The following is a 17,599-nucleotide window of genomic DNA, read 5'->3' as shown; positions in this document are numbered from 1 at the left end:
GCTGCCACCATGTCAGAACTGAGCGTTCCAGGCCAGTTCCACCACGGCACCTCCATGCCAACAAGTGCTTCCATGAGGGCCGTGGAAGAAGGCATGTAGAATTGTACATCGGCTCTTAAATCCTTCTACCCGGAAGTGACACGTACAACTTCTGCTCACATTTCATCGGCCCAAATAAGTTACACAGCCTTGCCTAACTTCAGTGGGGCAGGGAGTACAAGCTTCCTGTGTTCCCAGAAGGTAAGCAGAACCCAAAATACCATTGAGCACTAGTAATGTCTATTGCACTTGGGGAATACAGAGAGAGAGAACTAGTTCTTGGTGAGGGGAAAAGCTGAGAAGAGACGGAAGGAGAGGAGCCACATAGCCCCATGGTGGCCATGAACAAGACATGGTTACAATGGTTGGCTACTGAGCAAGCAGGTCTTTTGTTCCTGGCTTCTGGCTTGGTATGGGCCTCAGTGGCTCTTTCATAACGCTCCTCCCAGTTCTAAACCTTGAGATTCTAAGATTTCGCAGAAGCCTTGTGATCTCCAGGAGTGGGGAGGGGATGCTGACAGTACAGAGGAAAGGGAAGGGGGCCCCAGCCAGAAGTCAGAAGTGCCTCCCACTTGCCCTTCCCTCAGAGGAGGAGGGTGGCAGGAGTGGGGTCATAACCCCTGCCCCTCATTCCCCCAAACACCTCCAGATTGCTTCAGGGTTTGGCTCTCAAGGAGTGTAGCTGATGCCACAAATCATAGAGGTGGCAGTCCAGCTAGATGGCCTCCATGGACCTTTACAACACAGATAGGAATCGTGGGGCCAAGAGCTGGGTCCTGCGGGAGGGCAGGGAAGGGAAAGTGTGTCCAGTCTGCTCCTGAAGGATCATGGGAAGGGAGGGAGGAGCCTGGTGCTGTGGCCCAGGGAGGTGGGGGCAGGGAAACAAGAGGAGATGGTGGAGGAAGCAAGAGAAGAAAGCAGTGAAGAGGAAGGAGAAGGAAGGAGAGAAGGAAAGACAGGAGGAGGAGGCAAGGAGATCAGAAGGAGAAGAGAAGAAAGAAGGAAAAGAGAAGGAAGAGAGGAAAAGAGGAGAAATAAAGGGGAAGTAAAAACAAAGAAGAGAAAGGAAAGGGAAAGAAAGAGCAGAGCCGCACGGCACTCCTGGGCCCTGAGAGCCAAACTCAGGGCAGCCCAGCTGCCTGGAGGGGAGCCCTGGCAGGCCGGCCCTCCCGCCATAAAGGAGAGCACAGTAGGCCGTGTGAAGATCTATGGGGCCCCGCAGTGCCATTGTCTTCAGAAGGAATTAAAAACAAATTGCTGAGGGCCAGCACATAATTTAAAGACTCACGGCAATTTTATGACTTGCTAATGTTCCTAATTACATGCCCGTGAAAGGCTTAATTAATTGGGGGATGTAGCAAAAAGTGGAGCCTGTGTTTGTTATCATGGTTCCACTGCATTGATTTTAGTGCCTATGGAGAATTTAGGGCCTCTTTATTTGCACAAAGAAAATGCAAGTCTCTCGAAAAAATGCACATTAAGATCAACCCCTCGCTGCTATCTAATATACTTTCCTCTACTTAACCAAAGCGCTTGTAATCATATTTTGTAAATGTTGGTGCCGTTAATTGCATTGTGAGGGAAAATAGGTTCCGCTTGGCTGGTTGTGGAGAATTTTATAAAGTTCGTTCCCTGCACCCCATTCCAGCGGACGCTTCCCAGGGAACTTGTGGAGAAGTTGGGATGCCCAGACTCGGAAGTCCGCATGGCCGCCCTGAGTTTCTCTACTCCTGGCCGCCCCTCGGCCTTCACTACCTCTGGCTGCCAGGGCCCTGATGGTGAGCAGAGGGCGCTTGGCCCAGGAGGGCCTGGGAGTGAGGGCAGTGAGCATGGAGGAAGGTCACATATGGATATTCCTCTCAAGAGCACTGAACAGAAGACTTGGTTCAGGGGTGAGCCCAGCCACACTTTACCTGTGTGGCCTTGGATAAGGCACTTAGCTTCACTGAGCCTCAGTTTCTTCATCTGTAAAATGGGATAATGGTCCCTGCCCTACTGACATCATCAAACACGGGAATGGAAGTGAAAGAGACCCAGATCTAAGGCTTGTGGTTATTGTCATCAGCCACTGTCGCCTCGCTTCCTTCCTCAGGGGACCGCAGGGAAGTTTTCCTTCCAGCTGAGGGCTCTCTGTGAGAGAGGTACAACCACCCCACGCTCTGCCTTTTATAGGGAAAGGCACAGGAAAGTTCTGCAGAGATGTGATGGGTCCTGGGACATAGAGGGGAGGAGCAGCTCATGTCACCTCCTCTAAGAAGTTATTCCTGACACTGTCCCTCCCGAGAATAGGCACTCGCCCCTCCTCTGTGCTCTCCCTGGCCCGGAAACTTCCCGTGGTTGTCATTGTTTGTTTACTGCAAACTCCTCCAGGGCAGAGACGGGGCCTCTCCGCTCTCCATCCCTAGTGGTTACTCCTGGCACATAGGAGACACCCAGTAGCATTTCACTGGATGAATGAATCAACGGACGAAGTCACTAACTTGGGCAATGGGCCTTGATCAGAGTGGGATACCCAGGCCTAGCTCCCTGTTTCTGCCTCTGTGGCTGGGTCCACTCCCCAACAGCTTCTCCCCACCCTGCCCCCCACCTCACACACACACTCCCCTGGGACCCCTATCTGCTGAGGAGGGTCTTCTGCAGATGATTAGAGTGGGAATCTGAGGCTCTAACACGGGCCTTGTCACCATCCTTTCACCACATGGTGACCAAAGTGATCTTTAGAAAAAATGCAGATCAGATGATGTCAAGCTCCTACTTAAAGCCCTGAAAGTTTTCCATTGCACTTAGACTAAAAGCCAGACTGCTCCCCAGGCCTGCAGGGCCCATCACCGTGACTGCCCCTTCCTCTTTCCCTTACCTCCTTCCTGTATCGCACTCCCTCAAGAGCACCCCAGCCAGCACACTGGCCTTTTTCCGCTCCTCAACAGGCCAAGTTCAGTCCTGCTTTGGGGCTCTGAACTTGCTGCGACCTCTGCCTGGGATGCTCTTCCCCGTCATCCTTGCGTGGCTGGCTCCTTCTCCTCATTCAAGTCTTATCTCAAAAGCTCTTTCCTGGCCACCAGTCCACTGCTACCTTTAGTCCTTCTCAATTCCCTCTCATCTCTCTTTAATGAGCATCTCCAGTGCTCATTGTTTCAGCAGACTGTCACTCACGGTTGCTTCTTCCTTGTACCACGTGCAGTCCTGGAATGGGGGCTCATGCTTGACGAGTTTCTTTTCTGAGAATCCTGCCATGTCTGGTTTGGAAGTATGGCCCTCCAGAGAAGTTCTGTCTTTGCCTCAACCCTAAGGCTGCTACCACTCCTGGTCCATTTTAGTGCATTTATAGCCTTCAGCTTTTCTGCTCTGCAGAGTGGTGGAGAGCAGAGCCCCACCCCCTATGAAGGCAGTGCTGCGGTTAGGAATTCTCAGGACGGGCTTTTTCATTTCACTTGGAGTCCAGGTGTCAACAGGAATAGTCAAGCTCCTCTGCTGATTTCCTTTGTGTAGGTAGACTTTCCCCCCAGTTCATCCTTTTACTGAGGGTGTAGCTTTCCAAGGGTCTCAGCTTTATGGGTGTGTGTGGGAGACGAGTGTCTCAATCCCCCCTCGCTGCCTTGTCCCCCGTCCCTCTTAAGGCCTTTACAACTCAAAGTTCCATGTTGCCAAAATCGGCAGCAGAAGCTTCAGGTTTCCATAATCTTCTTTGGTTTTGACCCACGATGATTTCCCTCAATTTTTTGCCACCGCAGCTGTACCTGGAATGGGATGTTTGTTCTATTTCATCCAGCATTTCTAGTGCTCTTTTTGGCAGGGCGTCCATTCATGTACTGTGAGGAATGGAAGTCCCTCAGACGCTCTCAATCATATTCCCCAGGTTTGCTGTCTTCACAGCACTGGTCACTACTTGAGGTGACAACGACCATTTCTTGCCTCCTTCCTTGCTTGCTCCCATGGTGTGTAAGCTCCGCCAGGGCAAGAAGCCCGCCCACCTAGCTCCCTGCCGGCCCCGCAACACCTGCAACAGTGCCTGGTTCCTGCCCAAAGGCCTTGTCGTTAGAGAGCCTGGTTAGAGCCCAGCTTAGCCACCCGGAAGGGCTACTGAGACCCTCACCGTCAGAACTCAGTTGCCTCAGTTATTCAATGAGGGCAGTGATTTTTAACCGACAGGAGTTTGTGAAGATGGAAGGAGGTATTTGTCAAGCACTCACTGGGATCACTCTGGACACTCGGTAAATGTAGTTCCTATGACGGATGACTTCTGGGTCCCATGTTGCCCTGTCCCGCCTACCTCCCCTGAAGCCACAGCTCGTCCTGCCCCCCGGGGCTCTGCCAATAGGAAATCAGCGCTCCACTCTTCCCTTCTCTGTGCAGGAACGGAGGGGCCCTCTCTGATCTCGCAAATACAAGGGACAAGCTCCTTATCTCCAACACGTGGCAGGCCCCCTTGGCCCCTGAGCTGCTCACAGTTTCTCTTCCCTGCCTCGGGAAAACGCCTGGGGCCTGGTGGGAGGTGTGAGGCAGAGATGAGAGGAAAGTGCTCTTCAGTGTAGAGAGGGTGGGGAGAAAGCCCCAGAAGAGGGCCTGAGTTGGGGCTGGGGCCGATGCAGAGATGATGCAGCAGAGTGCTTAACTGCTTCCTGGTTCCGCCACTTACTCTGCTGGTCTGGAGTGAGAATACTTAACCACTCTGGGCCTCAGTTTCCCTATCTGTAATCTGGGATAATAATGGTGGCTACTTCATAGAGCTGTTGTGAGGATAGATAAGTAAGTAAATGTAAAGTGCTTAGAATTCTGCCTGAGATTTATGTGTGGATTTTTATGATGTCAGTTTTGTTCGCTGTTGAGTTTCCAGCACCGTGCACGGTGCCTGGCACATCATAAGTACTCAGTAAGTGCTTCTCGAATGGACGGATGGATGCACGGATGCATGGGCGGACTGGCCTGGGGGGAAGTGTGTGCAGCAAACACCTCAGATGTGCCCTCTGAATTTTGCTGACAATCCTAACAGAGTTTAGATAGAGCCTACCACATCACAGAATCCCACAGTGCTAGGACTGCAGGGTCCTCAGAGGTCATCTCAGCCAGGTGTGGGTACCACGATCCCCAGGAGCTTTTTCAAATGCCTGCTTTCTCTTCCCTTATGGAGCAAGACTCTGGTCACCTTAGCTGGATGTGGAGGGGTGACTGTTGACTCTGGTATCTCTGCCCGGTTGACTGTCCCTGATCTAATCCACTAACCTCATACTGCAGATGAGGAAACTGAGGCTCTGAGAGAGAGAGTGTTTGTGCGAGGTCACACAGGAGTTGTGAAAGAGCTAGGACCTAAGCTCCGGCCTCCTAGTCCTGGTGAGCTGCCCTATGAACAGTCTGCTTCCCTGCACCCTCCCTGCCTGGCTGAAGCAACTCAACTAGCTGCCATCTTTTATTCCTGTCTTCCTTTCTTTTTTTTCTTTCTTCCTTTCCCTCCCTCCCTTCCTCCCTCTCTCCCTTCCTTCCTTCCTTCCTTCCTTTCTTTTGCTGACGAAGATTGGCCCTAAGCTAACATCTATTGCCAACCCTCCTCTTTTTGCTTGAGGAAGATTGTTGCTGAGCTAACAGCTGTGCCGATCTTCCTCTATTTGGTACATGGTTCACTGCCACGGCACAGCCTTGGTGAGTGGTGCGTAGGTCTGCGCCCAGGATCCAAACCTGCAAACCCCAGGCTGCCGAAGTGGAGCGCAGGAAACTTAACCACTACACCACAGGGCATGCCCAAGTCTTTTTTTTTTAAATAGAAAGGGAGCCTCTTTGATAAGGATATGGGGATGACTTGAGGAATCGCTGGGCAAGAATGCAGCTAGCCTGAGGAAGGGAGGCCGGGACCAGGCCTAGGAGGCATCAGAACCTTCTCTGCATATCCATCTCCTCTTAAATAATCCTTCCCCATTCAGCCTCCCACCTCCATTCTTATTTTTTAAATTATCTTTTTTATTATGAAATATTTCTTGCACAGAGAAAACTATAAACAATAATATAATGAACACCCATGTATCTCCTACCCAGCTTTGTTAAATCTGAGTGTTTTGCCATATTTGCTTCAGATTTATATTTTTTTAAAGAAACAGAACATTATAGACACAGTTTGAACTCCCCGTCTCTTCTCTCCCTCCCTCGAGGTCGCCACCCTCCTGAATTTAGTGTTGATTCTTCCATGCAAGTTTCAACTACAGATTCTGAACACGTAAGCATATATTGCACAGGTTTGCATGCTTCTAAACTTCATATAAATTGCATCCTGTATGTAAACTTCTGTACCTTGGGTGTTCCGTTCAGTATGTTTCTGGTTTATCCTTGCTGTTACATGTAGCTTTGTGCCATATTCATTGAATGGAGGTCTATGCCTCCATTTATCCTCCATCTATTGATAGGCTGTGATAAGCACCGTGGTACATATCTCCTTGTGCACAGGTGCAAGGGTTTTTCTGGGGCATACAGCAAGGAATGAAGTTGCTGGATGACAGGTCTATCAGTTTTCTATTGCTGTGTCATAAACCACCCCAAAACTTAGTGGCTTAAAACAACATCCCTTTTATTTGCTCACGATTCTGTGGGTTAGGAATTCAAGTATGGCACAGTAGCAACAATTTGTCTCTTTTCCACAATGTCTGGGGTCTCAGCCTGGGCAGCTCGAACATCTGGGATAGTTCAACTGGGGCCATATGTGTGGGGCCTTGGTCCTAGCTGTCAGATGCGTTCCTCGGTTTTCTTCCAAATGACCTCTCCCTGGGGCTAGCTTGGGCTTCCTCACAGCATGGTGGTCTCAGAATTCCAAAGGACAAGCCACATTGTGCAAGTGCTTATTAAACCTCCACTAGCCTCACTCGCTCACTCGTGCTTTGGCCAAAGCAAGTTACATGGCCAGGCCTAGAGTTCAGTGTGGGAGGGCGTGGATACCGGCAGATGTGGTTCATCGGGGACCACTGATAGAACATTCTACCACAGTAGGATACAGCGTCATCAGTTTCATGAGATATTGCCAAATGGCTCTCCAAAGGTAGTACCAATTTTTAATCTCCCAACCCTTGAATAGTTCCCTCCTAAAGATGTCCCAAAGTTCCATCCACACCAATACATGGGTATTGCTAGACTTTTGAATTTTGCTAATCTAATGGACATGAAATGATGCCGTAGTATAGTTTAATTGCATTGTCTTGATTACTAGTGGGGTTGATTATTCTTTTTCCTCCCATCTTTAGTGAGATATAATTGACATATAAAATCGTGTAAGGTTAAGGTGTACAACGTGTGGAGAGTTGATTATTCTTTTCTGTTTCTTGACCATTTCCCTGGGTTTCCTCCCCTGTGACTTGCCTGTTACTATCTTTTGCCCATCTTTCTGTCAAGTTCTTTTCTTCATCCTATTAACTGGCAGTTGTTTGTATTTTCTGGGTTCCCAATTCTTAAATGTTTAACCTGAGTGTGGAGGGGATGTCTCCTCACACTCAATATCCTGGAATGGAAGGCTGTTACTGAGGACCTTGAGGCAGAAACTTAGGTGGGGAGTTTGGGACACTAAGGTTCCTTGGGCTGTGACTCTAAATGGCCTCAGCATCTGTCCTGCCCTCCAGGTGTCTCTGCCAGAGTTAGGGTGCAGATGGGGAGACCGTGCGGTTCTCACATGGCCCACAGCCATTTGGCTGCCCTCCTTGCTTCCCCCTTCCCTTCCCATCACTTCAGGAGGAGGGTGTCCTCCTCTGTCAGCACACAAGGCTCCCATGGCCCCATGGGAAAACCAGACACTGGTCGGAGCAGGACAAGGTGAAAGAGACTACAGCTCAGACGACCGGGAGATCTCTTATCCTATGGAGCCAATATGCATCCTGTGCACAGAACACTGACCCTCAGCGCAGTCCTGCCTCTGTGCCTTTGCTTATGCTGTTCCCACTCCTCCAAGATCCACCTCAATGCCCCCTCCACGAAACCCTCTCCTACCCCCATACTGGATACAATCTATCCCTCTTCTGACACTCCATAGAATTTTCCTTACACCATTTGTTACCTTTTACAGACCCAAATTTGAGTTCCAGACTGGACGAGATTACTCAACACACAGACATAGTGCTTTAGGATGCTCCCAAAACAAAACCCAAACCCAAAAGTTCAGCTTTGATAAACCTAATCAGAATTTTGCAAGCAGAAAGTCTAGAAAGAAGTGATGTTAATTTAGTGTATAGCTCTGAGCTGTCCAATTCAATACCAAATAGCCGCGTGTGGCTATTTCAATGTAAATTTAGGTTAATTTAAGTTAAATTAAAAGTTCATCTCGTCACTCACACCAGCCACATTTCAAGTGCTGAACAGCCACATGTGGCCACTGGCTACCATATTGCATAGTGCAAATGTAGAACATTTCCATCATTGCAGAAAGTTTTATTGGACAGTGCTGATTTGTATTAGTTTTATGTTTTACAGCTTAATGTTGTTTCTATTTTGAAACACCTATGTCAGGGGAGAAACAAAATCTCTTCAGTATTCATTACTCTCTATTCCAAAGGTCTAAATATTGCCCCTGGTCCCAACTCAGCCACTAATTTGCTGTGTGACCTTCAGAAAGTCACCCTCTCTGGGCCTCAGCTTGCTCATCTGTAAAATGTAGAAGGCCCTCCCTTCTCTGACCCAATCTGGTTCCACCTTGGGAAACAGTTATTTGTGTCCAGGCAGGAAGAGCAGAGGGAGGGATGGGGAGGGGAGAGGGAGGAAGGAGGAGGAGGAGGAGGAAGCGGAAGAGGAGGAGATCATTAATGGCTCCCAGATCCTTGCCTTTGATCAGGTAGTCTGGAGTGAGGCGAGGGGCCAGGAGATGGGGCTGGGAGGAGGAGAGGAAGCAGAGGGCCAGGTGAGGGGTCAGGTGAGAGGCAGCTGCCTGAGCTGGAGGAGGGAAGTCTTCCGCCCTGCTTCTCTCCACCCAGGAAAGAGCTGAGTCGCTGCCCAGGGGCCCGCCCCTCCCGCCCCTCCCACCCCTCCCACCCCTCCATTATTCCAAGGGGGAGTTTGAGGAGACTGGGTGTTTCTGCTCACCCCCCCTCCACCAGCTCTCCAGTCCTTGCTGCCACACATCAAATACAAAGGCAATGTAGGGCTGATGTGCCTGCCGGAGGGAAAGGAAAGTTGGGCTCCGGGATGAAGGCCTGGATGCCTGTCTGTTCTGCCTGTGCAGGTGGGGTAGGGAGGAGAGGGGCCCACTGAAATTAGTGCACTTTGAAATAAGGAAGGGGCAGCCTCTGACAAGCTGTTGGCTTTGGGAACTGAAGCATATAACGGGGTTGGTTACCAGGAACTGGAACTTTTCTTCCATCTTTGGGGCGGGGATAGGACTTTCCAGTGGGGAGACAGCTCTGGATTGGGGATCCAGTTTCCAATCTGAACTCCTTGGATAAGTTATTTAACCTCTCAAAGCTTCGTTGCCTCATCTGGAAAATGGGACCCAGGAGACAATAACAACTGTGAGGGAGAAATGAGGCCAACCAGGTGTGTAGATGCTCCATATATATTTGGGATCATATGCATTTTGGGGCCTTCTGAAATCTAAGCTTGCACCCCTGAGGGGAACCCTGTGCACCCCGCCCTGACAGCTACCCCTAATCCAGGGCTCTAACTGCACAGTGGGAAGGGGGCCAGGACCCTTTGATCTCACAGGTCGGAAGCTGCAACAGCATCTCTGGAGGGCTGGGCGAGGTGGCTGGGGACAGGGCACTGGCGTCTGGGCCTGCTTGGCTCAGACCCAGGAGTCCGGGTTTCAAAGGCGAGCTTCAAAGGCAGGGCCGTGTTAATGTGGCTTCTTTTGTACCTGCTCAAGGAAGGAAAACCAGCCAGTGCCCCCTCCTGCCCCAGGATGGCAGCTCAGGTCCAGGAGACACCCCCTGCCCCCTTCATGCCCCAATCCAGTTAGTCTGATCTCTCCATCCACAGGATTTTTGTCAAAGTAGTGATCAAGGAGCTGATTAGGGTGGGCCTTACCCTGGCTTACCTGTGGCCCCGGGCCACCCTAGGGGTTCTGGTGACTTGTAGGGGAGGGGCAGGGAATGAGAGGGAAGGCAGGCCAGGAACTGCAGCTTTAATGGGAGGGTGACCGGAGGCAGTGAAGCAGAGCGGGCAGGGAGAGGTTTGAGAACCAGGAAATTGGCTGGGAGTGGTGGCACAAAGGTGCCTGCTGGGGCCTGTAGGAAGGGGGGAGGCTGAGAGGGACTTCCCTTCACCCCCTCCCCTCCTCCAGCCTTCAGAGGAGGCCGCTTCCCTGTCACCAGACCTAAGGGGGCCCTCCCCTCCTCTTCCTCCACTGGCTAGACCTCACCCTGGCCAGCACAGGAGGGGGCCCCGCCTGGCTCCCCCACCGCAGGGGCCGGCCGTGCCAGCGTTTCAGTGACCCCACAGGTGCCCTGGCTGGGCTCCAGCGGGGGAGAGGGGTGAAGAGAAGGTGAGTACCCCAGGCCCCCTCCCCCTGCAGTGGGGCCGGAGCCACTCCAGCGGAACAGGGCCGGGGCGGGAGGTGGCTGGTAGACAAATGAAGTGCTTATTCTTCTGTCAGGTTACCCACAGCTTGGCCTGAAATCCTGGGGCCTCAATTATCTGGATAAATTCTGCCCCTTGAAGAAAAGGCCCCACTGCTTGGTCTTTGCCCTCCACCACTCCGGTAGAAGAAATTCAAAAGTCTGGAACCTTGGACAAGCAGGATTCTCTTGGCACTGATTTGCAGATCTTGATTTCTAAGTGAAGCACCCCATGCCTCTCCCGGGGAACAGCCCAAGTGCAAATTCTTTCACTCATTCATTCATTCATCCAGCAACATTTTATTGAATGCCTATGTGTGTCAGACATCCTCACCACAAGTCTATACATTAGGCATGAGCATCCCAATCTTAGAGGGGAGGAAATTGAAAGTCAGGGGTTTGGGCAACTTGCCCAAGGGCACAGGGCTGAGAGGCTGGTAGACCTGTTAATCCTTTTAGTGCCGGGAGCCCATTGTGTTGCCTTGTACAGTCCAGTCTTGGCTTGGCCGTGGGACCCTGAGCAAGCCCTTCTCTCGGGACACAGCACCACTATTGTTATCTGGGCCACACTTCCTCACCAGTAAAGCGAGGAGGTGGTGGATGGACTGGCTTAGTGGTTCTTTTGATCCTGGCTGGGCATTAATAGGTATTTAAAAAACACTGATGCCTCCTCTCCCACCCCCATGGGTGGTGGCCCAAGACATTCTGACTTCACTAGCCTGGGCTGGGCCGCAGGCATCGGTATTCCTTAAAGGTTCCTAGGTATTCAGTGGCAGTCAGAGCTGAGAACCGCTTGGACTAGAGGATGGCTAGTTCTCGGGGTGGGGGGGAGGGGTGTCTAAGGGCAGAGCCCAGCCCCTTCCCCAGGCTTCTGAGTCTCTATTCTCAGGGTGATTACACTGCAAAGAAACCTGGGGCAGCTGTCTCTTTAAGGAGATGGTGTGCTGGGAGGCAGCAGAGGGCCAGCCCTGTGGGCCAGGTGGCTGGGAGGAGGCTGGAGCTCAGCAGGAACCCTGGGAGGCAGACTTCCAAAGGGAGGCAGCGGTGAGGAGGGGAAGCTCCTTCAGGCCTGGGGTGGGAGCAGAGGACTGAGGTCCCCTCTTTTCTGGAGAGAAGCAGCTCCTTGCTCTGACCCTCTGGGCCCAGCTCGGGGAGTGTAGGCCCCGGGAGGGGCAGGGACAGGCTCTGCAACCACGGTGCCTCTGGGGAAGGTGAACCCAGTGCCCTTGGCCACCTGCCCTGGCATCCCTGCACACGGCGTTCTTACACGTAGTCCCCACGTGGGAGGGGAGGGAACTAGGGGCACCTTGACTCTCCTTCCAAAAAGATCTGCTGACAGAGACAAACCTCCCCACCCCCACCCTCTCCGGCTGCGGCTGGCAGGCACCTCAAGAGGTTCAGGAGCGGGAGGGCCTCCTCCCTCCCTCCTTCCCCTGTGCCCATGGCCACACGCTGTCAGGCTTCAGCAGTCCCAGAGTCTGTGTGAGCTGCTCAGAAATTGGGTACCCAGGGCAGGGGGAAGAGGGAGCCTTTGAGACCTGGGCTTGTCCTTCCTCTATTCAGATTTCAGCTAGAAGAGGGCTTCTCAAACTGTGATGGGCACACACATCACCCCCAGATCTTGTTAAAATACAAATTCTGATTCGGCAGGTAGAGCTGACACTCGGCATTCCCGACAAACTCTCAGGTGATGCTGCCCGTCTGTGGACCACACTTTAAGCAGCAAGAAACTAGAACACCCCCATGGCTGTTCTCTGAGCCTGGCCCTTGGATGGGCCTGCAAGCAGCTGGCACTCACCAGGGTAGGGCCAGGCTGGGCCAGGCTGGGCTGACGGCCACCAGCCCCTGGTGCCCCTAAGGAACAAGTGGTCCTCACCAGCCTGGCACGTGGCACCATTCATGGCTTAGAGCCCAGAATGGGGAAAACATAAAATCTCATTTCAAGCCCCAATGATGGTTTGGTTCAGCTTTCCTAGCTTTTTAGGAACTTAATTCCATGCATTTTTCTTAAATGCAAGGCTGCAAGACACTTGCTTAAAATGGTTTTTTCCCTTCTACATTTGAATAAAGACAGGCCAAGGGTGGCGAACACTATTCCTTCCCTGTTTCAGGCCTCTGCTTCGCCCTGTCTCCATGTCTGGGTCGGTGCCTGTCCTTGTTAGCTTTTCTTGTCTGTTTCTTTTCTTCCTTAACTAGTACACGGTTGACACCTGTTCAGACCTGCGTCTGAGTCCTTCCTTTGCCACAGTGGATTAGCGTTGTGACTTTGGGCAAGTCTCTTAACTTGTTCTCTGAGCCTCAATTTCTTCATCTATAAAACAGGCTCATTCAGAGTGGCTTCGCAGAGCAGTTGTGAATATTTTTATACGAGATGCATAAACATTGAAGCACCTTGTAAAGTGAAAAAGATTGGCCAACGATATGGAATCATTATAGGGCAGCAGTTAAGAGCACAAGAACTGTAGCCAGCGTGTCTGGAATGGAATCCCAACTTTACCAGTTACTAGCTGTGCAGCCTTGGGTGAGTTACCTAACTGCTCTGAGCCTCAGTTTCCACATTTGTAAGAAAAGGATGAAAATATTATTACCCCACGGGATTATGAGGAGGAGGAAGCAAGATGAGGGATGTGGATACTGCTGAGCACCAGGGTCTGGCATAGTCTCACACCTCCTCCCCGCAATTGGGCTTGTACTATTTCCATCCTGATACTCCCGCCTTGATGTCCCTGTGTGGTTAGGTATGTTGATGGCCACACAGTATTCCATCAGATGAATGTATGGAAATTGGCGGCCTAACTCCTTTATTGTTGGTCATTGTGGTTGTTGAGCTAGGGGTCTGGAGTAAAGGTTTACAATGGACAAGAGGAGGCCCCAATAACCATTTCCTTTCCTCCCTTTTCAGCCACCCAGGTGAAAGGCCACTCCCTGGCCCAGGAGCCCCCCACCCCCACCCCAAGGCTTCAAGCACCTGGCCTCCTCACTCAGGACCGCCTGCTGGTCAGGGAGCTCAGGATCCTTCTCCTCCTACGGGTTCCTTTGTTAACCCCTCATGCTGCACTGCAGGGGGGCAGAGGTTACGATTTGCCCATTGCTGTCAGAACCGGACAAGTGACCCAGCAGAAATATGCAGGAGACACAGGCAGACAAGCCAGCAAGAAGCAGGGACCTTCGTGAGGCCGAGAAAAAAAGCACAGGCAGGGCCTAGTGATGGAGGTGTCCAGGGGCTGCGGGCAACCCACTCACATTCTGTTTATGCCGGAGGAGGGCTTCCTGGAGGAAGTGGTGGACGCTGGGGCAACACAGTGAGCCCAGCCGAGCAAGGAAGATGTGAGCCTTTCCAGCCTCTCAGGAAGTCCTGCCATTTACTAGTCGTTGCCCCTGGGAAAGACCTTAACCCCTCCCTGCCTCAGTCCATCTGCTAAAGGGGGTAAGAGCATCCACTTCCTCAGGCAGGTGGGAGGATCTCATGAAACCAGGCCTGTAAAGCAGCACACGCCCCTTAGTGAGGGTTCAAAGGATGTAGCTGCCACTGTTGTTACAGCCTCTCCCATCTCCCGGTCTTAGTCTATCCATCCCCTCTCCCCGCCCCTCCACCTCCTTCCCAGCATCTCATTGCCACCAACACTTTTACAGCCTTCCCTCCAGTAAACTCCGGCTCTCTCCTGGGAGGCATTACCGAGAAGCAGGACTTACTGTGGAATTGTGTAAAGAGCCACCACAAACCTGAAGCCCTGGTGTTAGGGCCCAGCCCACCCCTGCTAGAGCAGTGTGTCCAGAGGCCACGGGGAAGAGGGGTGTGGGTGACAGGAAAGACATATGTCCTGGTGGGCAGGGTCTGGAGGTTCCTCAGCTTCAAGAACACGACCTTTGCTGTCGGTAGCGTTGTTTCACAAAGGGCCAGACCAAGCAGCCTCCCGTATCCCCAGAAGACCCAACAAGAGTCAGTGGATTAAATTAAAGCAGCAGAGATTTGAGTGGGATACAAGGAAGGCTGTCCTGATAGCCTGGGATAACACGCAGGAGAGGCCGAGGGTAGCAGGCTGAGCTGCCCTGTCCCGGGAGGGAGGCCTGGACTGGGTCAGGTCCGAGGGCCGACGCAGGGAAGCTGGTCCACTGAATAAACCGGGGGCAGGAGGGTGGGTCATTTCGTCTCTCCTAGCCTAGAATTCAATAATTTCCTTTCGGTGTGATACCTAAATTTCCTTTAAGCTTAAAGAAAAAAACAATCTATATGCGCTTGAATGTGGCCTTCAGCAAAGGCCCTCACAGACAGGGGCCCCCACCCTCACCTTCCAAGCTTCCTGAAGGCACGTTTTGGCTAAGAAACAAAGTTCGAGGTGTGAAACCCAACTGTCGATACAGTCACTCTCCGCAGTCAGGCAGAATTAATTGTGTGAACACCATTGATCAGACCACTTAATACTTACAGGGGCTGAGAAGCAGCTGAAACGTAATTTCATTACCAACCTGCTCACCCCTAATGAAACTCCTAATAACTCTCTAATTTTTCTTTCAGATAAGGGCTGATAGGTGGAATGAGGAGAGAGGAGGTGGGGGAAGGGAGAGGGAAACTTATTTTCTCTTCTTTGCTCGACTTTATCTACATAGATCCAAGTTGCACACCAACTCCCAGAAGCATCCTGCCAGAAGTCACTTTAAAGGTTGTGGTCAACCCCGAGATTTGTGCCTGGGATGGGGTGGGGGGTGGAGGAGGGGGCCCAGATCAGCCTAAACTGCAAGTGAGGTTAACAAAAATCAATTCTGATTTGCCTTAGGGTGATTATTCAGTGATTCAAGGGCAGCTGACACCTTTTCAGGCTGAAAAGAGAACACGTGTGGGTTCTCCGGGCCCACAGAGGTAGTCACAGGTTCAAGATGTCAGAGGATAATAATACTGAGAGCGGTTGGGAATGGTCACCAAGTAGTATGAGTCCTGGCTCAGGTCCTGCGGGGGCAGGTGTGAAAGTTCCCTTTCTGGGGCCTGCACACACAGACAGAGCGTGGACCCATGCAGTGTGCCCACGCGCACACACAGACACGTGGGCCAATGGAAGTTCCAGGAGGGCAGAAACACTGTCATACTTGCTCTTTTCTCTTGTGCCCCGTGGGGTTGGGGTGTCTGAAATGTAGCAGGCACTCGATAGGTATTTGGAAAATATGCACAAATAGCACGTGCATACGCATACACATGACCTGCACACACCAGGCATGTGTACACAAGTGCAGACACTCTCTCCCACCCTTTGTTCTCTGGGAAGGCAGGGACCCTGGCCGTGTTACTTGGCATTTTATCCCTGGCACGTAGTGGGCACTGGGAAACATTTGTGCAAAGAAGAGCTGGATGAAACCGGCCTCCAGCAAAGCTCATCTGTTCACAAGGCTGGATCCTCCTTTAATTCCCATTTGAGCTCTGGGATCCCCGCTCCCCGGAGGTCTGTCCCGCCCTGTCGTGCTCTCAGGGACTGCCGCTCACCTGCATGAGACCTGTTTACACTGGACGCTCTGGGTGTCTTTAGCATCTACCTCCCTCGTCAGACTTGTCCTCCCAGATCGCCCCCTGCTCCCCCTCTACATCAGACCAGGAACTTCTTGAGAGGAAGGCCCTGCCTCCTAACAAAGTGGGAGCTCCCGGATGGCACTCCCCTGCCCCATCAGACCGGGATTTCTCCCGTTAGTCTGAGAGTTCCTAAGGCGGCAAGCCTTCCTCATTAGATTCTTGTAAGAGGTCCCTCCTCCATCTGTTTGGGCTGGTGAGACGACACCTTTTTGCTTAGCTCTCTGCTGGACCCCCTGGAGTCCCCCAATGTACGACAGATGCCAGAAAGCCTGCCCAGTGCCCAGGTTCCAGGATTGGGCTCAGAGGGTGGGTTTGTACGCAGAGGAGAGGGAAGCAGCATAAATAACTGGGCCTGGAGGCGGGTACGTGTGTGCGCGTGCACCAGCGCCCGTGTGCAGACAGGGCCTGCCTTCCCGGACTGAGCCAGTATGGGCAGGAACATCCAGGTTTCTATAACCCAGCCCCACCATGCTCTGCCCAGGACTCCCCCCAGCCCACCTCAGGCCCTTGAATTGTGGCCTTTCTGGGGCAGGGATGGAGGAGGGGCATCCCCCACATCCAGGGCTTCACCCCCACCTTCCCACAGCGTTCTTCCCCGCCCCAGCTCCCTTTACCTGGCTTCTGAGGCCTGGGAAGGAGGGAAGGAGGAGAGAGGGGTGGGGTGAGAGGTGGGGGTAGTGGAGGGTAGTTATTTACAAAGCCTGTGCCCTGGGGACCCTTGTCCTGGACAACAATTACAGCCCCTTAATTAACTGAAATGCAGTCCGCCTGTCGATGGAGGCATGTACCCCACTGAAGTTTGCTGTGCCTGCCGCTGTCTAGTACTGGTTAATGAATATAAATCAGATAGTTTATAGTTAGTAAGCAGGGAACAGGCTGGCAAGGGCCTGAATTCCAATGCAGAATGCCCGAGGATAGGAACATGCCCTCTATAACAGAGGCCAGGGCACCCGTGGGGGCAGCACCGGTGGGGGGCAGGGGTAAGTCTGCCCACCTTGCACTCGGGCTCTGAGTGTACGCACAGGTGGATGTGCAGCCTGTGCACAGAAGGATCCCCCAGCACAGGCATGCCCTACACACACAATGTTACACACCCACAGAAGTGAAAGACACCCGCGTGGCCCGCGCCCTCTACAAGAAACACAGAAACCCTGAGCAAGCACGGCCCCCAGGAACCCCTGGCCCCTGCCCTCTTCTGAAATCCACTGGGCCCCGGCTCTGGGCAGCTTCCCCCTTGGAAGCCCGAGTCCCTGCACACTGCTCCTGCAAGGGCCAGCTCCCTGCTGATTCTGGGGTCAGCCCAGGCCCAGGATGCTGACTCAGTTTCCCCTCCCCAGGCTGGAGTTGCCAGACTGACTGCACCTAGTGGGGGCTGGGGTGGGATCCCTGGGGTGGGTCACTATGGCTGTAGAACCCTGACTCTAGGCAAGGAGGCTTTCAGAATGTGTGTGGGGATTTTACCCAAGGCCTTCATAGCAGCAGAGGAAGCAGACTG

This window comes from Equus caballus, chromosome 11 (assembly GCF_041296265.1).
Source record: "Equus caballus isolate H_3958 breed thoroughbred chromosome 11, TB-T2T, whole genome shotgun sequence".
NCBI classification, from domain to species: domain Eukaryota; kingdom Metazoa; phylum Chordata; class Mammalia; order Perissodactyla; family Equidae; genus Equus; species Equus caballus.
Note: the sequence above shows the minus strand (reverse complement) of the source record.